The sequence below is a fragment of the Pinus tabuliformis genome, chromosome 3_1, assembly GCF_031772625.1.
Source record: "Pinus tabuliformis cultivar Carrire ecotype Pingquan chromosome 3_1, CPIR1, whole genome shotgun sequence".
NCBI classification, from domain to species: Eukaryota; Viridiplantae; Streptophyta; class Pinopsida; order Pinales; family Pinaceae; genus Pinus; species Pinus tabuliformis.
The window spans coordinates 939,812,497-939,839,966 of record NC_142301.1 but is presented as its reverse complement, the minus strand read 5'-3'; the positions used below and the strand labels follow the sequence as shown (position 1 = coordinate 939,839,966).

General features: G+C 35.7%; 1 long non-coding RNA gene across 1 annotated transcript in view; it reads left to right on the top strand.

The window, feature by feature from the left end:
* The window catches only part of LOC149190867 (uncharacterized), a 271,337-nt gene extending 249,012 nt beyond the window's left edge, over positions 1 to 22,325 (top strand). Inside the window, exons 2-3 of the long non-coding RNA XR_016256529.1 lie at positions 18,334 to 18,418; positions 22,016 to 22,325. This is a non-coding gene — a long non-coding RNA (uncharacterized LOC149190867). The remainder of the gene's footprint in view (positions 1 to 18,333; positions 18,419 to 22,015) is intronic.
* The last annotated feature ends 5,145 nt before the right edge of the window (positions 22,326 to 27,470 follow it).

Sequence of the window (27,470 nt, the reverse complement as noted above, 5' to 3'; positions counted from 1 at the left end):
CCTTTATTAAATTTGGTTGTGTTTATGTGTTTGAATGTGTTTTCAACTTGTTTATGTGTTTATGTTATTTGCAATATTTTAGATCTGTTGCACTAAGTAACATAAGAAAATTCACACAAAGTCTATAATACCTTTTTCATTAACGGATCAATATTGCATTAGTCAGAAAAGATGAGAATATTACAATGATTTTCTCAAGCCCGAGCAACCTCAGCATTATCTCTATCTGTATCACTACTTCCTAGAGAAGCCTTGGAAAATACTTAACCAAAATTTGGCTTGCCCAAGTCCCTATTTCCTTGCATTGTTTCCTTGGAAATTAACTGCCTATTAATTAGGGAAATTCCTCAATATGAATTGCGCAATCCTCATATGCCTTCCTCTGATCGCATGTACCACCTATACAATTATGATTATTTTAAAAATGATAGTACACTATCCCTAAACTCCAATATGAATTGGGTAACTCTCAGATCTGACATGCATGAGTTATTTATGAGTGAATCATAAGTTAACTGGTTGAACACATGAAACAAAACCCCACTATCTTACCTCCTACTAGTTTCTCCATTAGTTGGAACTATTTTAATTGAGTTTAACTCACTTAAACTGAATTAATTAATTACAACTCAAAATAAACTCAACTAGGGCTCCTATAATGTAGGATACACTCTACATGACTCAAGTTAGACCCTCAACTTTAATTAACTGCATAACTTAACCTAATTAACTCGTACAAGTTGTCTTATGATGTGGAATTACAATTTTATTCCTAATTTAATTAGAAGACAAAATTAAATTAGGATTTTTGTGTTGCATTTTCAACACTTCCTCTCAACAAGAAAGGGACTATAAGATACCCCAATCCTGCTTCTATGAAACTCAAATTTTCCTCTTGATAGTTCCTTAGTCAAGATTTCTACATCATGTTTGTCTGTAGGAATGTACTCTAACAACATGATTCTCCTCTGCACACAATCATGTAGATGGTGATACCGATGTCGATATGCTTAGACAAATCATGAAAAAATGGATTCTCAGAGAGTTTGAGACAACTATTATTGTCACAGTAAATCACTGTAGGATCCATCTACTGACCAAATAACCCAACAAGGATCTTCCTCATTCAGATAGCCTCACAAGCTACTTGACTATAAGCCATGTACTCTACTTTTGTTGAACTGAGTTCAACTCATATTTTCTTTTTGTTGTACCAAAAAACTGTTGTTGACCCAATAATGAAGATTCTCCTTGATGTGCTCTTCCTGTCGAATGGACTCCTTGCCCAATCTACATCTGTGAAACCTTATAACTTCACTACCTCTGTCTGTTTGTACCAAAGACTAAATTGAGTGGTGCCTATGAGGTATCTCAACACATGTTTAATTGCCTTCCAATACAGTTTGGTTGGCTTAACCATTTCTTGACTAAGTTAGTTAACTGCAAAAAATATGTTCGGTTTTGTTTTCACCAAATACACAAGTGAACCCACAAGTTTCCTGTAAATAATAGCCTCCACTAGTTCACCTAAACTAGCATATTCCTTCCTCCAATTTCCTGATAGGGGAGTCTCCATGGGTTTTCTTCTTTCCATGTGGAGCTTATTCATTATCTCATTGGCATACTTTCATTGAGAGATAAACAATTCCTCATCTCCTTTCCATACTTCCATACCAAGGAAATAATGCATGATCCCTAGGTCCTTCATCTCGAATTATCTTATAAGATCCTCTTTGCAATATTTTACTAACTTCTCATCACTTGTTAGAATTAAATCATCGACATATAATATTATAATCAACAATTTACCTTCAACCACAATACGGTAAATGTTTGCATCTTCTTCAATTTTAGTGAATGCCAACCTAGTGAAATGGGTGTCAATATTGGTGTACTAAGCACAAGGTGATTGTTTTAATCCATACAATGCTCACTTGAGTTTGCACACATGCGACTCTCTGTCGAGGGTCTTAAATCCTTCCGGTTGTTCAATGTACGCCTCTTCCTCAATCACTCAGTTGAGAAATGTTGTCTTCACATCCATTTGATGTATCTTCCATCCCATCTATGTTGAAAGTGCTAGAATAGATATGATTGAAGACTACTTTTCTACTGGAAAAAAGGTCTCCTCGTAATCAATTCCCTCCACCTGATAGAACCCTCTAACTACAAATTTGACCTTGTGTTTCTCCAAACTCCCATCTGCTGCTTGCTTTACCTTGTAAAGCCATCTGGAACTCACCACTGACTTTCCTGTTGGTATTGGGACCACTTTCCAAACATTTTTTCTGATAATGGAGTCATACTTCTACACCATGGAATCAACCCATACTGGTTGCTGCACTTCTTCCTTGAATGAGGATAGCTCAATCTCTACACTCTCTCTTATCATATCCATGTAGCTAGTGTATCGATATGGTGACCTCCTCAGTTTTCAATGTGATATGGATGATCCCACCTTCTCTCTAGCATCATGCATCAAGATGTAACCCTCTCTGGTGTGAATACTTCCATCTTTGGAAGTATTTACATGAGTGGGTGCTTCCACTCTCTACTCCTCTGAATGTTGATGCTCCACATCATCCTAAGTTTCTTATTTTGGAGCTCAAATCTCCTCATTTGCATGGAACTGAATCTCCCTCTCAAGGGAACATCTCATGGCCTTCTCTTCATCGAACTTCACATATCAACGAACCACTGTCATCTTGTAAGATGGAAGGTACACCCAATATTTGTGAGGTGTATCAGTGTACCCCCTAAATATGCCCAACTCAGTTATTGGTTCTAGATTTTTCCTTACATCCTTGGTAACATGACAGTAAAACAATGAACCAAAGATCTTGAAGTGTGCCACATTTGGTTTCTTACCTGAAAAAGCTTCTTCTGGTGTACTCAATCTGAGAATCTAATGAGGACTCTTGTTCTACACATATACAACTATGTTGCATGCTTCAATCCACAAGTGCAACAATAGACCTTGATCATGTAACATTGCCTGTGCAACTCCCATAATACTTATGTTCTTCCTTTCAGCCACACCATTTTGTTGTGGGTTATGGGGTACTATTAAATCTCGTTGAATGCCTTTTGATGCACATAAGTTATTGAATTCATTCGAAACATATTATCCACCCTTATCGCTCCTAAGAGCCTTCACTTTCTTACTAGTGTCTTTCTCAACAAGTGTTTTAAATTAACAAAAATTAGAGAACGTTTGATCGTTCTTTTGCATGAATAAAATACAACACTTATGTGAGAAATCATCTAAAAATATTACATAATACCTATGGTTGGTCGTGGAGGCTGTCGAGAATATTCCACACACATCTGAGTGAAATATTTCAAGGATCGCTTGTGCTCGACTCTCCTTATCATGAAAGGTGGATTTGGTGTATTTCCCCAATGTACACCCTTTTCATGCATCTCTTTGCTCTAGCGTACCCTTGGGAAGCCCTATAGAAATATGATGCATGATCTTCAAAGCTCCATGGTGCAAGTGGCCCAGTCTTCTATGCCACAATTCTTCGATGTCTCGGCTCCGTACCTTCTCTGATTTTGTGCTCAAAGCAACCGTGACAATCTTCTACATCTAATTTTTAGAGTTTCTTTAACCAAATCCCGATCTCATTCACTTGTCCTAATGTTATGTGCCGAAGGAAAGCCTTTAATTTTCTAAATATCACATCATAGCCATGTTCCACCAACATAGAAATTGAAACCAAATTCTTCTTCAGACCTGGAACATACATGACATATTTTACTGTGAGAGGAGAAACATACTCCCTCTGAAAAGTAACAGTACTAATGTTGACCATGTTATACCTTCCATCATCTCCCATTTAGATGTGCATCTGGAGGTCCTACTCCTCTAAGTCACTGAAGAATTATTTCTTGTCGGTAATATCGAATGAACCTCCACTATCTAGATACCACACACTACCCATCACCAATGTCACCATGCAAGCGATGAGGGTGAAATCCAATTCGAATTATGAAGCGAGAGCTTCACTTGCCACTCCTCCTAAGGACTTCTTGCTGGCCTTCTTGTGCAGACAATTCGTGGCATAATGTCCCAGTTCGTGATAGTGAAAACATTTAATCTTTGTACTACAACAAAACCAGCGATTAGCGTCCCTTTTTACTTCTTTTTTTGCATCTAGAGCCCATTTTTGGTGCTATTTGCATCCATTTATCAAATATGGTGCAAAACTTGACACAAAATTTGCATCAAGTTTTGCACCAAATCTTACACCAAGTTTAGCACCAAGTATTGCAATAGGTTTTGCACCACGTTTTGCACCAAATTTTATGCCAATTTTTGTGTCATCCTTTACACCAGGTTTTGTTCCAGGTTTTGCATCAAGTTTGGCACCTAATTTTGTTTGACATACTTTTTCATCCTCATTTGCATCCACTTTTTGCACCTACACTTTCATCAACTTTTGCATCGACTTTTGCATCCTTTTTTGCATCCTTTTTTAAATCATTTTTTGCATCCATTTTTTCATCCATTTGTGCATCCCTTTTGTGCCAAGTTTTACATTGTGTTTTGTGTCTAGTTTTGCATAAAATTTTGCATCTACTTTTGTTGCATCCACTTTTCCCTCTTGTTTGGCATCCATATTTACATCCTCTTTTGCATCTATTATTGTACCCACTATTGCATCTAATATTTTTGTGCCACAATTAGTGCCTAGTTTGGCACCTCCTTTTGCACCCACTTTTGATTATAATTTTGCATCCACGTTTGCATCCTCATTTGCATCTAGGTTTTCATCAACTACTACATCTATTTTTTCATCCCTTTTTGTATCCAATTTTGGACCGGGATTTGCATCGGGTTTTGTGTCTCGTTTTGCATCTACTTTTGCATCGACTTCTATTGCATCCACTTTTGCACACAATTTTGCATCCACTGTTGCACCCATTTTAAATTTCACTTTTTGCATCCCTTTTTACATCTTCATTTGCATCATACTTTGATTCTTTTTTTGCATCTATCATTACATCCACTTTTGTTATGCCACAATTTGCACCATGTTTTGCACTCACTGTTGTATCCACGTTTGCTTCCAATTTTGCATCCATGTTCACATCCTGTTTTGCATCAAATATTGCATCTATTTTTGCATACACTTTTATGTCAGGTTTATTCATTGGGTTTTGCATCTTGTTTTGTATCTACTTTTGCATCTACTTACATTATATCCATTTTTTGCATCCAATTTTGTTTTGCCTGTTGCATCAATGTTTGCTTCCACTTTTACATCCATTTTTGCATCTTATTTTGCATATTTTTTGTCTATTGTTACATCCACTTTTGTTGCACCATATCTTGCGCCTACCATTGCAACCACATTTGCTTCCACGTTTGCATCCCCTATTGCATCCACTTTTGTTTCATCCATTTTTGCATATACTTTTGTTTCCGTTGTTGCATCCACATTTGTTTCACCACAATTTGTGCCAAGTTTTACACCTACCATTGGACCCATGTTTGCTTCCACTTTTGCCTTCATGTTTGCATCCAAGTTTGCACTGACAACTGCATCTACTTTTGCATCCACTTTTGTGTCAGGTTTTTCATGTTGTTGTGCATCTACTTATGTTGTATCCACTTTTCATCCAATTTTACTTCTATTGTTGCCCCCATTTCTATGTTCGCTTTTGAATTCATTTTCCAACACTCATCATATTTTCAGCATTGATGATATTCCTTATGGCATTGACAATTATGAACAATTGATGACAATGTCAATAATATTGACAATGATGAAAATGAAGATGATGGCGATGACATGAATTGTGATTATGATGATAAAGACGATAGTGGTTACAATGACAATGATGATGATGGCAATGATTATGATGATGATGATGCTAATGACGTTGGCGAATCTTCCCAATTTTAGATGTTGTTATTGTCATAATCATAAGCATTATCTTTGGTGTCATGATCATCATTTTCATCTAGGTCATCATCAAAAACAATAATGGCATGAATGATGATGATGCATGATTACAACAATGTCGATAGAAATTACATTAATGATGATGATGGGGATGATAAAAATGACAATGACGATGATAATGGTGGTGATGATGATGATCATTGATCTTCTGTCAAAAATAGAGTTTTTATTTCTCTTACGTATATCAATGTGTCCTAAACAACCCTTTTCTAGCACTGATCACATTTTTTGGGTTGATGATATTTCTTACAACATCTACAATTATGAACAATTGCAAACAATGTCCATAATGATGATGATGATGGCATGAATGGTGATTATGATGATAATGTAATGATGGCAATAACAATGACAAGGATGATGGTGATGATGATGACAATGATTATGATAATGAGAATGACCTTACAATCTTATGGATTCGTGAACAATTACTAGTTTCAATACCATCTTCTGGATAAGTATTACTATCATACTTTTTAAATTTTCTGTCTCTCTTGAGGTATCTTAATATAATGGTGTTGTCAACACTAGAAAGATATCTTGTTGTAATGGTGGTTCTAATGTTAGCACTAGCAAAGTTTAGTAGGGAGGATGCTACTACAAGAGGAATTCCTTCTAAGTGACTATGGCATTCAAAATGAGGCTTTATGGGCTGCTTGTTAACACATGTTCTCATGCTCATATAAAATTAATGTGAAAAGTTGATTTAATTGGTTCCCATGCATAATTGATATTGATAATGGGGTGGTATAAAATTGTAATGGGCATATCCGTTAGTTAGTTATGATGGGTCAACAACATTGAAACCATCCAAGTGACATTTCACCTTGGAACAATCATCGCTCGTGCGAAAACACGAAGTTTATGTAAATGAAAGTTGTGATTGTAGTGGAATTAAAACCATCAAGAAATATCAAAGAAGACGCTGCCTACCAGTTTTGAAAGACACCCAAGGCATTGAACAACTATTTGCGTTAGGATGTAGTGAGGGAATCGAAGGAAATTTGGCAACCCTAAGTTGCCATTACTATTGCCAATCACACATTCAATAGTAACCATAAAAGGTAGCCACATATAAACAGAACCTCGAGGTGTTGACAGTCAGAATCTATTGTAATAGCTTTGACGTATATATAGTTTTGTGTTTAGATGAGAATGAAGTGGGCTTCATCCAGGGTTCGGCTCAATCCTCGTCCATTCCATGCAGTGGTGTTTAATTCGCCAAGCAAGAGAATATTACGTGAGTGTTCAGAGTTAAATCAACAGAAATCAAGGACGTGTGATTGTCAAATTATTGCTCCTCCCTTATGATTGAGCGCTTGATGCGATGGTCATTATCCTTGGGTGATACTTTTATTCCCCATTTTCTATTGAAAAAGTAGCGTTTTTCTGTTCGATTATGATAGGATTGGATGAACACCGGTTTGGGTGGATGTAGACCCATGTTTTTTTGTGGTGATCTTCAAATGTCTTGAGGATAAGAAAAAAATCCTTGACCAAGGTCCATGGTTTTGGGGATGAGTTGGTCTTCTAGTGAAGCCATGGTTTCCCAACTTCAATCCTCTCACTATGTTGCCGATGACTACTCTAGTATGGGTAAGATTCCCAGTTTTCCCATTCACTTTACCCATCTAGATCTCTTAGAAAAAGTGGGCAATTTCTTAACACAGGGTTCAAAATTATTACAACAATATACTCATTAATCACTAAATATGTCATTTGTAGGAATTGCAGTTAGGTGGGGAGGATAACACTCCTATCCATTTTTAAAGCTACACCCAATTAATAAGTTCTCCATGTGCCACAATAAATGCAATTTTTATGACTATAGTGACACATCCCTCGAGATTTCCTTCCACACCAACACTTTTATCCATGAACTAAAGAGTGACTATTTCATTATTATATTATACATACATGTTAATATAAGCATTAAAATTTGTATTCCTTTGTAAAAAATGCTAGTCCAAGAGATACATTTGATCACCTTGTCTTGTATCCAATATCCAATGTTGACCCCTATATCCTTAGATCTAGAGTGAAGGTTTCATTTCTAATGTTGTGTTTGAGCTTAAATTCTAATTAAATATTTGGGTTAGCCAAGGTCATTACTTAACTTAATGGCTTTGCAATATACAATGTATCATATTTTTTTTAAGTTCAATTGGTGAGATATGTCTGGGGGATTGAACTTTCGATCACTTGGATACACAAGGGCTTGCCAACATGCTTTTTTCCAATTGTGCTACTACCCTAAGAAAATATACAATGTATCATATTAACATCCACTTAAACCAATTTGACTTTTGGGACACATGTCTCTTTGATGATGAAGGGAATCCAATTATGTGATGTCAAACACATTCCCTCACAAACACTCACAAAGACCCTACACTTTTTAGGGTTCGAACCTAGGTTGTCTGTTATGAAACCAACTCACAAAAAGATAGAAAAGATAGATCAACAACTTAGAAATCAGCCTCTTCGAGGGGGCAACCTCCTTTACATTACACAAAAGAACAATTATTGGATGATACAAATGACAAAGCCTCATTTCTATATATAGAAGTCTAAGGGGTCACAATATAATCAAAGTCAACATAACAATAATAATATAAGGGCACAAAAATAACAATAGTGGGCTTCTATGGGGCACAATAATAACAATATGGGGACAATAAGGGCACAACAATAACAGTAAGGGCCACAATGACACTAGTAATGGGGGAATCACTAGTGTTATAGGGACCTAACATTGTCTATATGGAAACAGTGTATAGTTTTGAATTTATTTATTGTAGATTTGTACATAGATGGATATTCCTTTCTTTGCATTTATCTTTTAGACTTCTTGCTTTCACCAATTGATTTAGAGCTTATGGAGTCTCAAGTAGCACCAATCCACTTGCTTCTATTGGATTGAATAACATGATTTCTCTTTTGAAATCCATAATATCTCATTCACATGCTTCCTATTTCTCCCATAAGACTTTAGCACAGACTCCATGATCATGTTTGTGTCCCTCTTAATAACGCACTCCTTGGAAGGGGCCATAAAATCTTTTATTAGGACTAAACTTGGATGTCTCTTCTTTCTTGCCCTTTGATTCTTCATTCAATCATACCACCCATCAACTTGTTATTTTTCCATTTTTCTTATAATGACCTTTGTTTTTGGGAAGGTGCCTTTCAAGTATTTTGTCTTTGCATATAGATACACATAAAGTATCATTATTTTAATCTAATGGACGTGGTTGTTAAAATCACCAATATTTAATTAAATATGCATTGTTATACCTTTGCTCAAGTCAACTTCAATTCAAATTCTAACACATGTGTGTATACCCTTCCTTGCTAATTTGTATATTGTTGTAAGTCCCCAATATATTTATGTTGGCTTTTGAAAGATCATCTCATCCCAAAATAAGTAGGGGGGATTCAATATTCAAATCCGGCAGAGTGGGGTTGAAGAAATGGATATTGAAGATGGATTCAATTATAGAAACTATCTTTTGAAAAAAGGTTAGTTTTGCCACAAAAAGAAAGTCCCTCCTTTGAGACCTTGCCACAACCTCCATAGTTGTAAAATTTTACAATAATAGAACCTCTAGAGTAGAGGTTTACCATATGGCCGTCGATGACATCAGTACAACAGGTCAAAATATGTTGTTAAGGAACAAGTTGTACATAATGAGGAAATCAAAGGATTAGGATGTGGCATCCTTCCTCATGACAATCTCTCAACTAAGAGGCCATCTGTAAGGACTTGGGGAACCAATCATTGATTCTGAAGTAGCCATCTGTATACTAAATGCATTGCCACCATAATGGAGCAACTTTGCAACAAGCATCTACTCCAAGAAGGATTCAACTCCCTTTGATAAGTTGTGGGTGCAATGCATATTGGAAGAATCAAGGATCAAGGTCAAGGATGATATTGGATCAGATGGGCAATCTCAAGCCTTTCTAGCCCGAGTTAAGAAGTTGAAGAAGGGAAAGTTTGGCAAGGCCAAGAAGAAAGACATATCCAAAGCGCAATGTTTTGGATGTAACGAATTTGGACACTCTAGGAGGGACTTTCCAAACTAGCATAACAATAAGATAAAGGAAAGGAATGAAGATCATGTGGCCGAAGCAATGGGAGAACCTGAGAAGAAGGCAAAGAAGGAAGAAGTGAAGGATATTTACTACTAAAGAAGGTTCACTGACTGTCCGGCTCTCTGTGAAGTTTAATATTTATTTTAGGATAATATGTTTTGTTTAACATCTTAGAAAGAAGCATATGATAGTAGCATGTATAGAATTTACATGATTAAGTTTCTTTGTAGAGATCATCTAGATAGATGGATAGATAAACCATTTTGCATATTGACCATCCAAGCATTATCTAACATTATATTAGAAGATATCATCCTGCTTAGTTGAATCATCATGATTCAGGAAAGACCATCGTTTTTTGAAGGTCTTTGGAAAAATCATCATGGCAAGGTTAAGTAGACATTCCATGTAATGTGGAACCAATACTAGTAAAGGGATGAAAGAATGCAATGGTCAGGATGTAGGCTCTTTGCGAGATATATGAATATCTAAATGATTGGATGAAAGCATAGGAATGCATGTTGGATCTAAAACTATAGATAAGATTCTTGTGTATAGAATCTTGTGAAAGAAAGTTGGTCATAAAATATGCTTATGTATATGGATATATGATGCTTGAAAGGAATATGATTTGGCTTACTTAAGGATGTGTAAATAATTTAAGACTTTCTCTAAAATATATGTATAACGATGATTAACATCTAGTCTAGTCCCTAGAAGAAAAATTGTAACTTGGTAATAAAGTTCGATCCTTCGGCACTTTGATGCATGAAGGAAGATTCATATGGAGATGGATCATGAGGATGTTGATGGAATGAGAAGGTCATCATAACGAGGCAAGTCTAATTTTCATTATTGTTGGTTATTTGGTTAACATATTATTTTGCTACCTGGAAGAATGTCACAGGAATATATGATGGCAGTTGAGGCAAGTGCAATTGTATGGATGAAGAATATTGAGGGAAGCTCAATATTTGGTACTGGAAAGCTGTAAGTTCAAGAAATGTTAATTTGGAAAGGGATGGTAGAAGTATGATAAGATAACCTGAAGGTTAAAGAATATCACATTTATAAGGAAGCCATGATCAAGCTTCAAGTTTGGGAAAGCTCAATGCAATGCCTTCATGTTGAATATGAAAGTGATAAGCAAGAAAGGTACCCTGAAACTTGTCACAAGATTGAAGAGAGAAGGTGGCTCCATGATATCTTGAAAGAAAGAAAGCTCGATGATGTAGAGGAAAGAGGGAGCCAGAAAACTATGAAGAACTGGTAGCTAATACTCTTATGAAGGCAAATTGTAAGGCTTGTGATGATGACTTCTCAAATAAAAGGGAAGTCTAGATCTCCTCTATTTTTTAGAGGGGGTTATTGTCAAGATTAAAGGAGAATAGGGATGTTGTCTTTGGTTGAGAGGGAGTGATGTGGGACATCACTTGTACATTATCCTCTTCAAGTGATGAAGAGAGAATGGCAGAGAATTGGATAAGAATTTGCGGTTTCCTTGATGATATTACATTCAAGAAAGGAAAGGGACCAACACTGTTTGAGGATGTGATAAGTATCCAAGTGAAGAGTGGTCGAAGAGGACTGATATTCTTTGAGGACTCAAGATTCGAGATCCAAGATAAGAATAGTCCTAATAGGACATATCTTATAGACATCCAGATGGGGTATGTGCCTTGTAGAGGTAGTGCGGTAATGCTCTTGATTAAAGAAGAGATTGTCTAGTTAGGCGTAAGAGACAATGCTGGTCATGATGATGATGCTTACAATATGTCTTATCAATCCGACTCTTTTTGTGATAACTCTTCAATTTGAGATATGATGTTGTACTGAGTGTACAATTATGAATACCTCCCTAGTTAAGAGGGATTATTGAAAATGTAACTAGTTTCGGTCTTCATAATTGTTGTACTCATTTCAATATGTATCCTATGTAACAAACAAGAAAAGAAAAGAAAATATATTATTATTAAAGCATGGGTTTCATGCTCATTATTGATTGTGTTTTAGGTAAAGCATGTTCTTCATGCTTATAGGGTTTTTTAGGTCTTAGGATTTACTGTCTCGAGTCAAAGGAGTCAACATCATGTTTATAAGACCCTTATGGGCAAAAATATATTTGTAAAAATAATTATTTTTGAGTTTAGAAAATCCTGGAAGCTCCTAAAGTACAAGTCGACCCTGGGAAAATCAAGTCGGCCTAAAGGAGAGAATTCGACCCCTTGAGAAGGATATAAAAGGAAGCAATTCAACCTCATTTGGAAAAACTCACTCAACAAGTTCAATCTACAAGAAAGAGTTCGATCTATAGCTGGGAAGAGCAGGAAAAGAAGAGTGAAGGCCAAGAAAGCACAAGAAGGACATAAATATTTTGTTTTGGGCTCTATCTCTCTCACACGTGCGAAATTCTAGGGTTTCTGGGCTGCAGGAAGAAGTGAAGTTACAGGTCTGAGTTGTAGGAAGATGAAGTGCAACATCTTGTAACTAGAAGGAAGGATACTTGATCTAGAAATCATAACGAGTTGTCTTGCTATTAGGAAGGTCCCAAGAGGAGGCTGCTCTAGGGTTTCCTTGGAAGCTTTAAGGTCGAAATTGCAGGGTCGAAGTTGCAGGTTGGGTAGCAGTATTGAAGCTGGCAGGTCAAAGTTGCAGTCTCTAACATTTTGGTGTAGAATCAAGGAAGGATTTAAGGAAGGGATGACTTGGTACTAGGAGAAGGATTGGTCTAGGGTTTGGGTCTTTGTATATCATTTGAAGCATATTTTAAGAAGAAAGCCAATATATGTGTCTATTGTTGTTATTATTGTTCTTGACATTGTTTGATGAATAGATCTAACTAAAGAACACAAAGAAGATAAATAAGATTCACAAGAAAATATCAAGTTAAAGGAAGATAAGTACAATAAGCTGCCATTATCGATTTTCTAACAATTTCATCCTGGACTTCTCGTGGGAAGGCGGGGGGGGTAGTTGCATTGAAGAGGTAAACAACAATTAGGGCTTGCAACTGAGCACAGGGTTTGCCAAAAGGGACTTAACCATCAGAGCCACGTCTCGACCACATCCATTGTTGAGGCACGGTGATAATGAGGCGAGTGAACCTAATTGGTGAAGTCTCGAAAGACAAAAGGATTTTAGGGGATTGAAAACCAAAGTGAGGCCAATGCACAATGTACAAAATGAAGGATTTTAGGGATAAAGGTGGAAGGTAAACCAAAGGCTAAAGGAGTTGCAAAGGAATGGTAAAACCAAGACACAATGTGAGGAAGATTGTCGTAGGCAGGAGGAGGACAAGGCTACCTCACCCCTAGATAACACGTTGAACCTTCCCCAAAGAATCCTAAACCAAGCAAACCAAAGTAATATAAATGTAGCTGACCCAGTGGAAAAAATTAAGAGCAAAGACAATACTAGTATACTTGTTGGAGTTGAGCTCCCATAAACCTAGAAGAGTTTAAGTGCAGGTACTCCCACCAGTGGGTATGCGGGCCACATGCAACCTTGCCAATACTTGGAAAATGTAGATAGTCTAGCTCATGAAATGGAGTGAAGGATGGAAGGCCAAACCAACATGGAAGAACAACTTGGACCTTCCACATTGCTTAAGGAACTACTATAGAAGCCGCAGAGGAAATATCCCATAGATAACCCGACAACATGACATTGACACCAAATATCATCAATTTGACCCCAACAATTGTAGGAAATTGAGGAAGTTTCAAAGATTTCCAAATTAAAACAGTGCATTATCATTAAATGTGGGCGACACTATCCCTCTCTTTAATGTTTGGGGTGACAACGGAATAACAAATCCGCTCAGTAACCTAACACACATCTCAACACCCCATCAAATTTTTATTTATTTTTATATAATTTATTATTATATTTAAATTTTTAATCCCCTATCCTTATCACTAATGTAAGTAATTCATAAGAGAGTATCAATAATCATATTAATCCATAAGAGATAAGATATCCCTGCAAGAACTTAAGATTACCGCCTCGCTTGCCCGGATGGTCACATAAAGAGTGGCCCTGTCCCCACAAACCAAAAAACTCCTCAAAAACAACATAATTTCCCCACCCCACACTAACGTCTTTCAAGGGAAATGGCCAAAGTTGAAAAGCTACTTAAGGCGGTGCAAATATTTTGAAATAAAGAGAAGAGTATCCCCACCTTCGAATGCCTATAATACTAGATCAGTGAGTGCTGCGATCCGATGTAGTGTAGGGTTTAGTGGTTCTGCATGAGGGTTCAGGAAGATTCAAGGGGTTTATCTCGGGATTTAAGCCTCCGACCGGATCAGTAGAGAGACTGTAAAATTGAGGTGCAATGGCTGTGTCTTCTTCACCTTCGACAGATTTCTCTTTCGAAGCCCAAGAATTAAGTTCGCTGTTATTGAATGCTTCCTCATCATCGTCTGATATTTTGAATTCATGCCGGGTCGTGGAATCCTTCATCGATAGGCACAGCTGGGATCAGACCAGGCATTTTTACATAACATGCTTCCCCGTTCTGCTCCGCAAGATCTTCGGCTTCGAGGAGGTCTTACAGCCGTCCGGCATTGGCGGATGGATCGCGCAGACCTCTGAGCATTCCGCGAATGCGGCCATAAATCTTCTCTCGCCGTCTGGAGCTTTGTTTTCGTCAATATTTGCCGCAGACGAGGAAAATGTGGTTCGCTGTGTTTCCATCCGAGCGCCTTCCGGCGTGGATTCGTCACATGCTTCAGTCGGAGAGGGGTTTGTATATCTTATCTAAAGTCTGCCCTGCTTTATTTAAAGACCGATTGAAGGAGGACGGCCATGGAGGAGGATTTCAGGTGCAGTTGAATGCATTTGAGTATTTTATGTTTTGGTTTTCTTATTACGTTGTATGCAAAGATAATGATATTATGCATCGTTCGGATTCGGATGAAATGAAATTGGGGTTTAAGAAGCCTTCCCGGTATCGTTTCGAGAAATGGGCGTCTTCTCTGCATAGTTTGCACGGTATCCATGACAATGGAAGGCCTGTGAAGTTCAATTCTAGCCCTTATTTGCATCTTCTGAATTTGTATCTACACAAATTTGTTCCTATATCTGATTTTTGTGCTCCCAGTGTGTCTGTACATCATTTTTTCGAGGAGAATCCATCGATATTTTCTCGTGCCGAGTTTGTTGTTCATACCTTTGTACAGTTTTGGTTAGTGAATGATGATTTTTCGCCCTTACCTTCACGGGTTTGCCAGTCTTTTGGTATTTTGTTACCTGTTAATAATCGATATCATAGGTATGGTCTCCCCAATGTAGAAATCACAGAGGCTGTGAAAATACTGGTCAATTATGTAAGCATTACTTTGTGTTGTCCTCAAGAAGAGTTGAATTCTGGATGGAGAGCTGCATCACAAATGGATACCTTGAGATTGAGGTCATTTTCCTTGCCACGGAGTAGTTTGGTTGTGCCTGCTACATGGTCCCTTCTGTTACAGAGGCCTTTGTACAGGTTTATATTACGAGCTTTCAGTTATTGGCCAGTAGGTGCTTGTCTGAAGAAGGCTACACACATTATTGATCTATGGTTGGATTATTTACAGCCTTGGAATATTGGTGAAGAAGGCGAAATGATGCCCGCTCTCGAAGAGGATCATTATTTGGAGGCAGAGAATAAGATGCTTAGGGATAGGGATCAATGATTGTCTCCACTTTCAGTTAGCTTGCTTCAAAAGCAAAAGACTGGTACTGATTCTGTGGGATCATTAGTAAAAAGAAGCACGAAAGAAAGTTGTTATGGATATAATGATCATTGGCAAAACTATGTTCTGGCTAATTATCCTTTTTATAGCTCTCTTGTTGTTCAGTTTCTTGTATTTGCCCACAAGTTCGTGCACATCAATACCAAGGCAATTCTTCAGATGACTCACAAGGTGCATTGCTCTTTCCTTTATTCTATTATGTCTTATTGATAATAGCAAGGAATAGATGAATAAACTTTGACACTTCAAGCAAGACCCCATGTTTATTTAAAGCAAGATCCAATGGTGGATTAAAGGTACTTATTTCAAGGTAGGATCAACAATTAGGATTATTATACCTAGGTTTTGTATCTAGAAAATTCAAACATGAGGAATTTACTTTTGGAAGTGTGAAAATCAATTAGTTGGAACTTCCTCTTGCATGGGAATAATCAAATAGCAGGAAAGGAGAAAAAGTGTTGTCCAGATCCGAATGTAGATTGCTGCCTTTTAAATATTGAATTTGCCTTGCTGTCAGTGCTATATTAACAGAAAAATTCAACATTAACAACAAATGATCCATTCCTAATAGATTAAGTTATGAGCAGTCTTCATGCATGTAAATGTAGGCTTGAATTTGATATAATTGTTTATTAGTTTAACAGACAAAAAATGTCCTTGGTTTATTTTATAGGCGTTTAAACTATCTTTCTTATTTTGCACTCAAATGCTTTGTATGTGAAAATTACGTCGTGTTATTGAAACTTAATTTGGTTGTTAATTCAACAAACAAATAATTGTCTGTGGTTTAAATTAGAGACATTTAGATTAGCGTCTATTTTTTGGATCTCAAATGCTTTGTGTCTGAAAAATACCTATCCAACTTATTATTTTATGTTGACAAATTCATTGTAGTTTAAATAGTTGTAGACAAGATTTCCAATCAAATAGCTAAGCACACCATCTATTTACAGTCTTTTGTGGAGGGTCATTTCCATAAATTATCATGTCTATTGCTCGAGAAACAATGGGTAAATTCAGCCTGATGTCATTGCACTGAAGTTACTTCTATTTGATAATTCAGCGAGCAATTTATATGCTTCATGTTTTGGACGAGTTCTGCAAAGAAGGATTGAGTTTTGCATTTTACATCTGATAGGTACTTCACTAACTTTGTATAATGGGCATAGATATTGAATGGATATGGACAAACTTGTGATCCCAACCCAAACCTGGTTTGACTATGCAATTTTGAAGAAAATGTTTTTTGGTATATTCTTATGCACTGTCAAGGGTTCTCAACACAAATTGGGAGTGATCATGTTTGCTGTCTTTATAGTATAATTGGGCTAGGAGGCTCATTTTACAGTCCAGTGTGAACGTGATGTGTAAGTATGTCCGTGCTCAACTTGGACTCTAGAGTTGACATGTGTCCCTCTTAAAATAAAAATAAAATATTCTCTAAATAGAAAAGTAATGTTGGTTATAATAAAAAAGAAAAAAAGAATATGCTATACATGTTTAATTAGTTATCCATTTGACCTATAATATAATTTCATGTAAAGTAATTAGAAGTAAAAAAAATTATGCGAGTAAGATGTTTAAACCTTATACTTTTCAAAAAATAAGTTAACACTTTATATAAATAAATTACTTGAAGATCTATATTAATAACTTGTGTGAATATCAACTTATGTGAATCCGTGCTTAAGATGGATCCATGCTGGTAAATCATAATGCTTTTCTGACCAAAAAATGTCCTGAATGTGTGTAGTAAGACTTGAAGATCTATATCAATAACTTATGTAAATATCAACTTATGTGAATCCGTGCTTAAGATGGATCCATGCTGGTAAATCATAATGATTTTCTGACCAAAAAATGTCCTGAATGTGTGTAGTAAGTTTGTTGCTTTCAAAGAAAATTGAAGTCCTAAGTTTCTCAAATATTTCCCTATAACTGTCTGGATAATGTTGATATGCCAATAGTCGGCATTCGTAATCCATTCTCAAGTCACATAAGAAGTGAGTGCAACTCAATGTTACTTAGGTGGATCATGGTTGGGTGGGCAGTGGTCTTGCCTGAAACCTTGCGTTTCCTGCCAAGTTTGATGATTGTTTTTTAATGTCTTATTGAAAATGTTCCTGGATTTCAATATTTCACTGTTTTAGCTTGATCTTCTAACAAGTTCACTTCTTTGATAACGGTAGCAGTTGGTGGTTATTATTTCTAATTTGTTTCTTTTATCCAGATAGAAACAATACTTGAAATCCAATTTACATTCGTGAATTTTCGTTGTATATTCATGATCACTTTAATTTTCAACAGGTTTGGTATTTGGCTGAGATTTATGTCAGTTTATACTGGAGTTCATAGTACATGTATAATTTTGTTTGTTAATGTATTTTCTGACAAGTATATCAAATGGGATTCAAAAGGGTGGACTGTGGTTATTCACAGTTGAATTTCCATGCGTATTTCATTGTATCATTAGAACTGAGATATGTAATGGCAATAACATCTTTTTCTGAACGTGTCCTTTGCAGTGTTACTCACTCTCCTTCGCAAAAAGAAACACCGATGTTGCAACTTTTCAGCACCAGTGATAGTGGAGGCCATCAAATGCTAAAGGTAAGTTTTGTGAATAGTTTCTCTTTATCTCTTTCTTTTTGCAAGACTCATTTGGTTGATGGATAGGTTTATAATTTATTCTGCCAGTACATCAAAATTGGAACCTTACAAAGATAATTCCTTACAAACATTAATTCAACAAAATTTTTATTTATGCCATTATAAGGAGGTAACTGCATCAGTAATTGTTTATATTAATTTTCCCAGAGAAAGATGTTCCCTTAACTTGCCCACATATTAACTGTTCCAAGTGAGGAAGTTGGTACATTGTCAGAGTGATGGAATCCCCCTTTCTCCCTCCTTTCCCTGTATTTTTTTTTCTGGGTGAGGAATGGAATTGACTTCTAGTTGAAATACCAGCTGGTAACTGGACAGAACTACTTGGGAATAGATCTTGTAACCTCCCTGGGTATTATGCCTTCTGTAGAAAGGGTTGGGCAAACTGAGCTATACTATTGTGCTAAGTTGGGCAAACTGAGCTATACTATTGTGCTAAGTTGGGCAAACTGAGCTATACTATTGTGCTAAGTGTTCATTACATATGTACAAACATGAAATCAATCACTATCTTTATTGGGATTTTCTATAACTAAAATGGAAATGAATTCTATAAATCTTCCATACAAAAGGTTAGAATGACTTTAAAGCTCAGGTAGCTTGACATTATTTTATTCAAGAGGAGAGCTGTGTTGGAGTAGATTATTCCTCAATTTTTTGACCACACTGCAAAGCTCATCTTCAGGGTATAATTGAAGTTTGATTAAATTTGGGCTTGATAAGAACATACTTTTAAAAAATTGATTTCTGATTAATCTTAGCTGGATAATAACCTAGTTGTGATTTAATTTTTCTAGTTGGAAAATAATCTGCCATGGTCTGGATCTTCAACTTGTCCTGACGATGAACCACACTTGTTGGTTTGGAACACGTCGACAAATGATTTATGATGTGATTTATGCCGAAAAATCTTCTCAATAATTGATTTTCTAAACTTTATAGATGATTTTTATTTTTTATTTTTGGGAGGGGGTGGGGAGGTAATTTAAAGGCCTTTTATTAACTATTGATGATCACATATGATCCAACCTTCTGTATGCCTCTGGTCTGCCACTAGGGAAACCGGACCATTGGCAATACAGGAGGTCTGCTGTCCAAAAATATACATTTTAAAAAAATATATTGAGTTCTAAAAAAGCCTACAGTGCCTTGGCTTAACAGCCACAAAATATAACACATAATCCTACTATAATAGTAAAGAAAGAAAACATAAATTTTCATGAGGAGACTAGGAGGTGGAAACCTCCACATCTATGGGTGCTTCATCACCTGGACTGTCTAGATGAGTTGGGCCTTTGCCATGCAGTAAGACTGCTTTTATCCTTGTCAAATGCTTGTCCATGGCTTTAAATTCCAACTGCATCATGTTCATCATCATCAGAATTTTGTTTTTAGTGTCATTTTTGGAAAGGAGTACCCTTCCCTGCAGCTGTCTAGTTGTAATGGGACTGGTACATCTACTCTTGATAGATGACCTTTCAGCAATGAAGCAGTGATACCTCTCAAATTTCCATTGCCATTTTCCCACCCTCAAATGCTAGTTCCAACTCACACAGCAATTGATGAGCTTTCGGGGTTATGTATGCCCTGAGGAGGCCCTGCTGCAGATAGAATCCACCTCAGAAGTGCGTGCCCCGGCCAACTGAGGAGTAAGGACTTGACGAGAGGAAGAAAATAAAGAGACCTGAGTAGGAGCTGATCCCAAGAGGAGGGTAGCCCGAGATGGTCTGGTCCCTCTCTCACACCACACCTCGACAAAGCCTCACACCACCATAAACAAAACCAGAAAAACCATAAAGCAGCAAGGAATAACAGAGGATGCCCTGGATTCAGCATAATCAGATAGAAATTGCCATTCATGAATAACATTTACCATCATGAAACAACACAATGTGCCTTTGCAAAGCTTCCCAAATCTGAACTGAGACCTTGCAAAGATTGCTTTTCTCATGCGAGGAGTTTGGTGGAGAGTAAAAGCATCATCTGAGATAATGAAGGGACGTACAACTGTGTACACATTCTCATGAAGTGGTGTGGTGGGCACATCTACCATGCTGGGGTTAGATGAAGTTAATTTGATGTAAAGCATCAAAGAGGAAACATGACATCAATGACTAGTTAAATGTGTTGTTTAGAAATTAGACAAGGTTAGAGAAGGTTATATTGAAATTTCACATTGGGTTGGCCTATACTTCTACCCCCTTTTTGGTTTCTTCTCTTTTTTCAGCTTTTATTTGTTTACGCAGAGGAGAATTTGCATGTTTGCAAAATGATGCTTTCAGAAACATCTTCATCCATCTGACAAATCTATAATTTCTCCATAAGTATACAAAAATGGTGAGGAGTGCAGAGTTCCTAAACTACTGGTCTGTCTGATCTTCTGTTGTTAAAACTTAAAGTTAGCTCTAAGAGTCTAAACAAAACAATTTGATAGTTAATTTTGTATGAATTGAAACTTTTGTGTCTACCTTAGATAAAATTTTACTTTGAAGCACATCGTTGTAGATTATACAACCTTTAGGCATACATATTTTCTTGATTATCTCTTCTATTTTTCTTTAGGCATACATATTTTCTTGATTATCTCTTCTATTTTTTGCCTCACACCAGATACTTCTAATTGATTTATTCCAAAGTGTGTTTCCATCAATAGTATCAATAGATTTTCGTATAGGGGACCTTGCTAAAAAGATCTTGCATTCTGTCCCTCGTACCTTATTTAAGAAATGCCACCCATTTCCAATGGAGTAGAGGCCACTTGTTTTCATTTTTATCTCTCCAAAGGATGTTTCTAACGATGCTCTCTAGATATTGTATAATTGTAGCAGGGGCCATTAGAATGTTGCTTTGATAGAGGGATATCTGATAGGATTGGCCAGTGTCCAGTCTCTTGCCGTATGTTTCAAACTTGACAGGTAAATAGGATAGGCCAATGGGATTGCTAACTTCATCAGTGTTGATGAGGTAGGGATGTAAAGATTGCCCTATCTCTTCTATTTAAGAAAAGCCCCATCTCTTGTCTGTCATGCCCATGGGGGAAGTTCAGTTTAGGTTTCAGCTTATTGTATAATACCAGTGGCCAGTCACTTGCCTTATGCTTCAAACTTGACAGATAAATAGGATGGGCCAATGGGATTGCTAACTTCGTCAGTGTTGATATAAGGTAGAGGCATGAAGGTTGCCCCTGATAGAGGATATTACAAGTAGAGGAAGGTTCTCAACATGGCATTACTAAGTGATTGCATCCATCTAGAATTTGAAGAATTATATATTTTTGCTTGTCTCTGCATTAGATATGTCTAGTAAATGCTTCCAGTTAAAGGGGCATTGATCTGAGCATTCAATATATTTTTATTCTTTATCAAAGTATTCTTTTGTTGTATTTGTATTTTTCAATTTATGCCTTACGGCGTTTCCTTTGCAACATCTGGTGCAAATGCTAGTATATCTTACCTCATTTTATGGTTAACATTGTATAACAAAAACATGCGTTGTGTTATGTAATTAATACTAACATGTAATATTGATTTTTTTTGTTAGAATGCTATAGGTAATGATTGCCAAGACGATGATCCAAATTATGTTCAACATATATCAGGAGATGATGAGGATGAGGATGAGGATGATGGTGATGAAGGAGGAGATGATGATGATAGTTGCAGTGTTGGTGATGATGTGGATCAGAGTAATGAGGATGGTCAAGATGATCATGAGGATGATCTTGGTGGTGGTAGCTAGGCATGCACATGCATTGTTTTTTATGAAGAAATTATTGTGTAGAATGACATTGTTATGTTTAGATGGGTGTTGTGAATTTACCCTATATCAATGAAACATTTTGATTTTGTAATCATACGATGAGTTTGATTTATGTATGTTGTTAATTTATTATAGAATAACGATATTCATGAAATATTTTGATTTGTTAATCATATTTGAATTTTACTTGTTTTGATTAAAAATAATACTGATTTTATTAGTATTATGTTGCTATTTTATACATGTTTTGAAAATTGTTAATGACACGTTGTTATTTTTTTGGATGGATGTTGTCAATTTCTCTTAAATTTCTTTACAAATGATTTTGAATTGTGATATCTGCTTTAATGATATTTAGAAACTATCATATATTTCACTATGAATCTATAAAGGGGGTCATATATGTAAAGAAAAATATACTCTATATAAGAAGTCAAATGCGGATGTAACCATGGATGCAAAATTGAAAGTAAAATTGGATGTTAAACTAGGAATTAATACAAAATGCAAACAATTGACATACAAAGTGTTTTAAATTAGAAGTGAAAAATTGTGCAATAGTTGACACAAAGAAGGGAACAAAACATGGCATACAAAAGGATATCAAATTGGGCAATAACAAGGACACATAAATGGGCACCAAATTAGATGCAAAAAAAGACAACAACTAGATGTAAAATAAGATGCAAAGTTGAGTGTTAAAAAGAAGCAAAAAACGTTACAAATTAATATGCCAAATGATGATGCAAATAATGGTGTAAATTTGGGATGCAAACTTGGGTGCAAAAAAGGAAAAAAAAAAGATGTAAGAAAGACATAAAACAAGATGCAAAATGGGGCTGAAAAAAGGTGAAACCAAGGATGCCATATTGGATGTAAAAAATGATTCCTAATCACATGCAAATTTAGGCTCGAACTCAGACACAAAATTATATGCAAATGTGGACACAAAATGAGGCAAAAAAAGATGCAAATTTGGATGGTGAAAATGATGTAAAACTAGACACCAAAAAAATGCAAAATTGGATGAAAAAGTCGGTGTAAATAATGGTGCAACATTGGACACAAGTAGACACAAAAAATGGTGCAAAAAGGGGCATAAAATAGCTTAAAATTGGATGCAAAACTTGGTGCAAAAACAAATACAAAAGTAGACGTAAAAAATGGCTCTAAATTGAATGTACCATTAGACACAAAATAAGATGCAAAGGTGGACACAACACATGACTCAACATAAGATGAAAATATAAATGCAAATTTGGATGCTCAAAATGATGTAACATTAGATGCAAGAGATGGTGTTAAAAATGATGCAAAATTGGATGAAACAAATGACGCAAAATATGGTGCAAAATGAGATGGGAAAAATGGAGACAAATCAAACGTAAGTGTGGATGTAAAAAATGGTCCAAAAAAAGATGCAAAAATGGGCACAAAAATGGATGCAAAATTTGGTGCTAAATAAAATTCAACACATGGTGCAAAGATAGGCACCAAAGCTGGTGCAAAAATAGAAGCAAAAACTAGTGTAAGACTAGATACAAAACCTGGCGTAAGACTAGATGCAAAAACTGACACAAAATGGATGCATAAAAAGACGTTAAATTGGATTCAAAATACAGTGTAAACTTGATGCAAATGATGGTGCAAAAATGGAAGCAAAGAATGACACAAAATAGGAAGTAAAAGAGAATGAAAAATAGATGCAAAAAATGACACAAAACTAGAAGCAAAACCTGTCATAAAATAAGATGCAAATCTTGGTTCAAAATTTGACGCAAAAAATGATGCATAGTTTGGTGTAAAAAATGATGCAAAATCTAGCGTGAAAAAGGATGCAAAATCAGGTGCAAAAAAGGACGCTTTAAAAATTGTACAATAGAGCCAGATTTAGCGCCAGGTTGCTCATCACAATTACAAAAAAAATGCACTAAAATCTGGCGCTAAATCTGACGCAAATCACTGGTTTTGTTGTAGTGTTGACAAGTCCTTCTTCTTGCCTTCTTGACTAGAATCTGATTTGGAATTGGATGACTTTACTTTCCCTTTCTTCGCCTTTCCAACCAAGGCACAATTATCCTCCTCATCATGCTTGGATGAAGATCAATCTTCGATGTTCCATTGAATCTCTTCTTGCACCAAGTCGGACCACGAACTCTCTTACTTTGGTAGCTTCTCCCTCCCATTTACTAAATCCTAGTAGCTATGCCAACTCTTGAGAAGGCCTATAAGTTCTAGGTTGACCATATCATCTTCAGCAACTATAACAATAATACTTCCAAGCTCATACAGACATGGGGTGAACTTAGTCAAGTACTTTGGTATTGTGTCACCCTTCTCCTTCTTGATTTTCTTGAGCTTGTATTTTAGTGCCAACTTCCTGTGGTCACTGTTGTTCTGAAACAGGTCTATCAAGCCATTCCACATTGCATATGGAGTGTCCTTCCCATGTAGGTTCAAGATAATATGATCTCTAACTCCTTCAAGTATAATCCTTCTCGCTTTTGCAACACATTTCCTCCACTCTAACAAATCTTGAACATCAATTGCTAGAGGCTTAAGAATATCTTTGTCTATGACTTCCTTCAGCCTATTGTCTTCCACACTGCCTCCATCCTGTACTTCGAAGCAATATAGTTTGAACTACCCTCAAGGGAATATTCGAGTCTCAATTCGTAGAATGACATCTTGTTGGCCCTTGAAGAATGACACTGCAAATTCAATTTCAGCTACAAAAGAAAACCTTGTATTCTCCTTTTCTAGAGTGATTTATGCTCTGATACCATGTATAAATTTCTCATAGATTCAAACTGCTAATTGTAATTTACTAAAATAATAGACTTGAATCTACTCTACTCATTAGCGAAAACAATTAAATTATTGCGAAATCATGAAGCATATGAGAGAAAGATTCGATCAACACATTACACAATGATTTCCTGGGGAACACCATAGCTAAAAACCCCTGCTATCTGTATATTGCATTAGTAAAAAAATATGAGAAGATTACAATGCTTTGCTCAAGCCAGAGCAACCTCTGCACTGTCTCTATCTGTCTCACTACTTCCTAGACAAGCCTTGGCCAATACTTAACCAAATTTTGGCTTTCCCAAGTCCCTATTTCCTTGCGTTGCTTCCTTGGGAATTATCCCCCTATTAATTAGGGAAATTTCTCAATATGAATTACACAATCCTCATAGGCCTTCCTCTGACTGTATGCACCACCTGTACAATTCAGATGATTATATAACTGATAGTACACTATCCCTGGACTCCAATCTCAACTGGGTAACTCTTAAATTTGACATGCATCAGTTATTTATGAGTGAATCATTAGTTAGTTGGTTGAACACATGAAGCAACGCCCTACTGTCTGACCTCCTACTAGTTCCTCCATTAATTGGAACTAGTTTAACTGACATTAACTCAGTTAAACTGAATTAATTAATTACAACTCAAAATAAACTCAACTAAGGTTCCTATAATGCAGGAAACACTCTACATGACTCAAGTTAGACTCTCAACTCAAATTACTTGAGTCAACTAACTCAATTTAACTTAGTTAACTCATACAAGTTGTCTTGTGATGGGGAATTATAATTTTATTCCTATATTAATTCAAGGAAAAAATTAAATTAGGATTTTCTTGTTGCATTTTCAACATAAAATGCTTACGACAAAAGGAAATAGAGTTGACCCTTAATGAGAGGTCTCCAATTTTTATTAATCCAAAGATTCAACAACCTTAGAGATGGCCATATGCATGAAAATTTCCCTATCAAGCCTCAATTTACAAGTTTGAGGGCCATATCTAGATATTGATTGACGTAAACTACAATCTTTAGTATTTCATCCAACCCTTTGGCAACCTAAATGGTTTTACATGTTAAAATTGAGGACCACCATGAACCAGAGTGTGAAAAAATTCAATGTCTAGGGTCAATGGGGAAGGGGGAGGGGAAATGGGAGATGGCATAGGGACAAGCCCTCCAAAACTTAAAGCCATCAAATCAAGGACACGACCAAGACATTATTGATTAGTCTTAAGATATCAAGAGCTTTAGAAACATGACTCATGTATTGATTGGAAATATTAAATATTTAAAAGAATGTTATCATATAAATTTATTTATTGATAAGGATAAGGAATTTAGAAAATTTATAATTAATTAAACATATATATATATAGATTAACTATAATAAATTGCTTGAAAGAGTATGTACATTTGAAATAGATTATTCACACCTTGTATCTCGTTCCGGAGGAGGTTTTACATATTAATTGACTAATTGAAAATATTAAATATTTAAAAGGATGCTATCATATAAATTTATTTATTGATAAGGATAAGGAATTTGGAAAATTTATAATTAATTAAACGGATTAATTATAATAAATTGATTGAAATAGTATGTACATTTGAAATAGATTATTCACACATTGTGTCTCGTTCCTGAGGGGGTTTTACATCTCAAATAATCCTTTAATCAATTTTTTTGTTGACATAATTATAGGGAACAGAACAATGCAACAAATTCGCTCTCTAAAGCGAGTGCTACAAAGTATGTAAGAGTATGGAAGATCAACGAGTAATTGAATGGTGTCACCTCTGAATTTTACCATAGGCCCTTCGTTAAAGGACTCTAGCGACTCTAGCTGGATATTCGTGGTCTTGTTGTAGCTTGATGATCTATGTTCTATTGTTTTTATGCAGGTTTTCATCTCAGTCACAGTTGTTTTTCCTTGGTTTTTCAGGACCTTCTAAAGCCTTGGGGTTTGTTGATGATGAGTCAGATAGATCTAGTTTTTATTTCCTGGACTATTATGCAACTATGCATGTGTAAAGAATATACAAAATGTAATTTTATTTTGCCTTAATAAAATTACAGGTTCTTTTTCAAAAATAAAATAAAATTGAAATAGATTATTATCCTTATTTAAATGGAAGTTGAATAATCAATTTAAAAAAATTAAATTATTTTTTATTATTAAAAAGAATATATATATATGATATTTTTTTTTTTTATATAATTGATTTCCACAAATTACTATGTTAAGTGTATCAATTTGAAGATAACTAAAACTATTGGCATCAGATACCTCATGATTTACTATATTTTTTAAAATGTATAACATTAAATTTTTAAAATATGATTTTTTTACTTAATATTATTATGTTGAGTGTATTTATTTGAAGATAATTAAGATGGTTGGCCATAGATATGTAATGAAAAT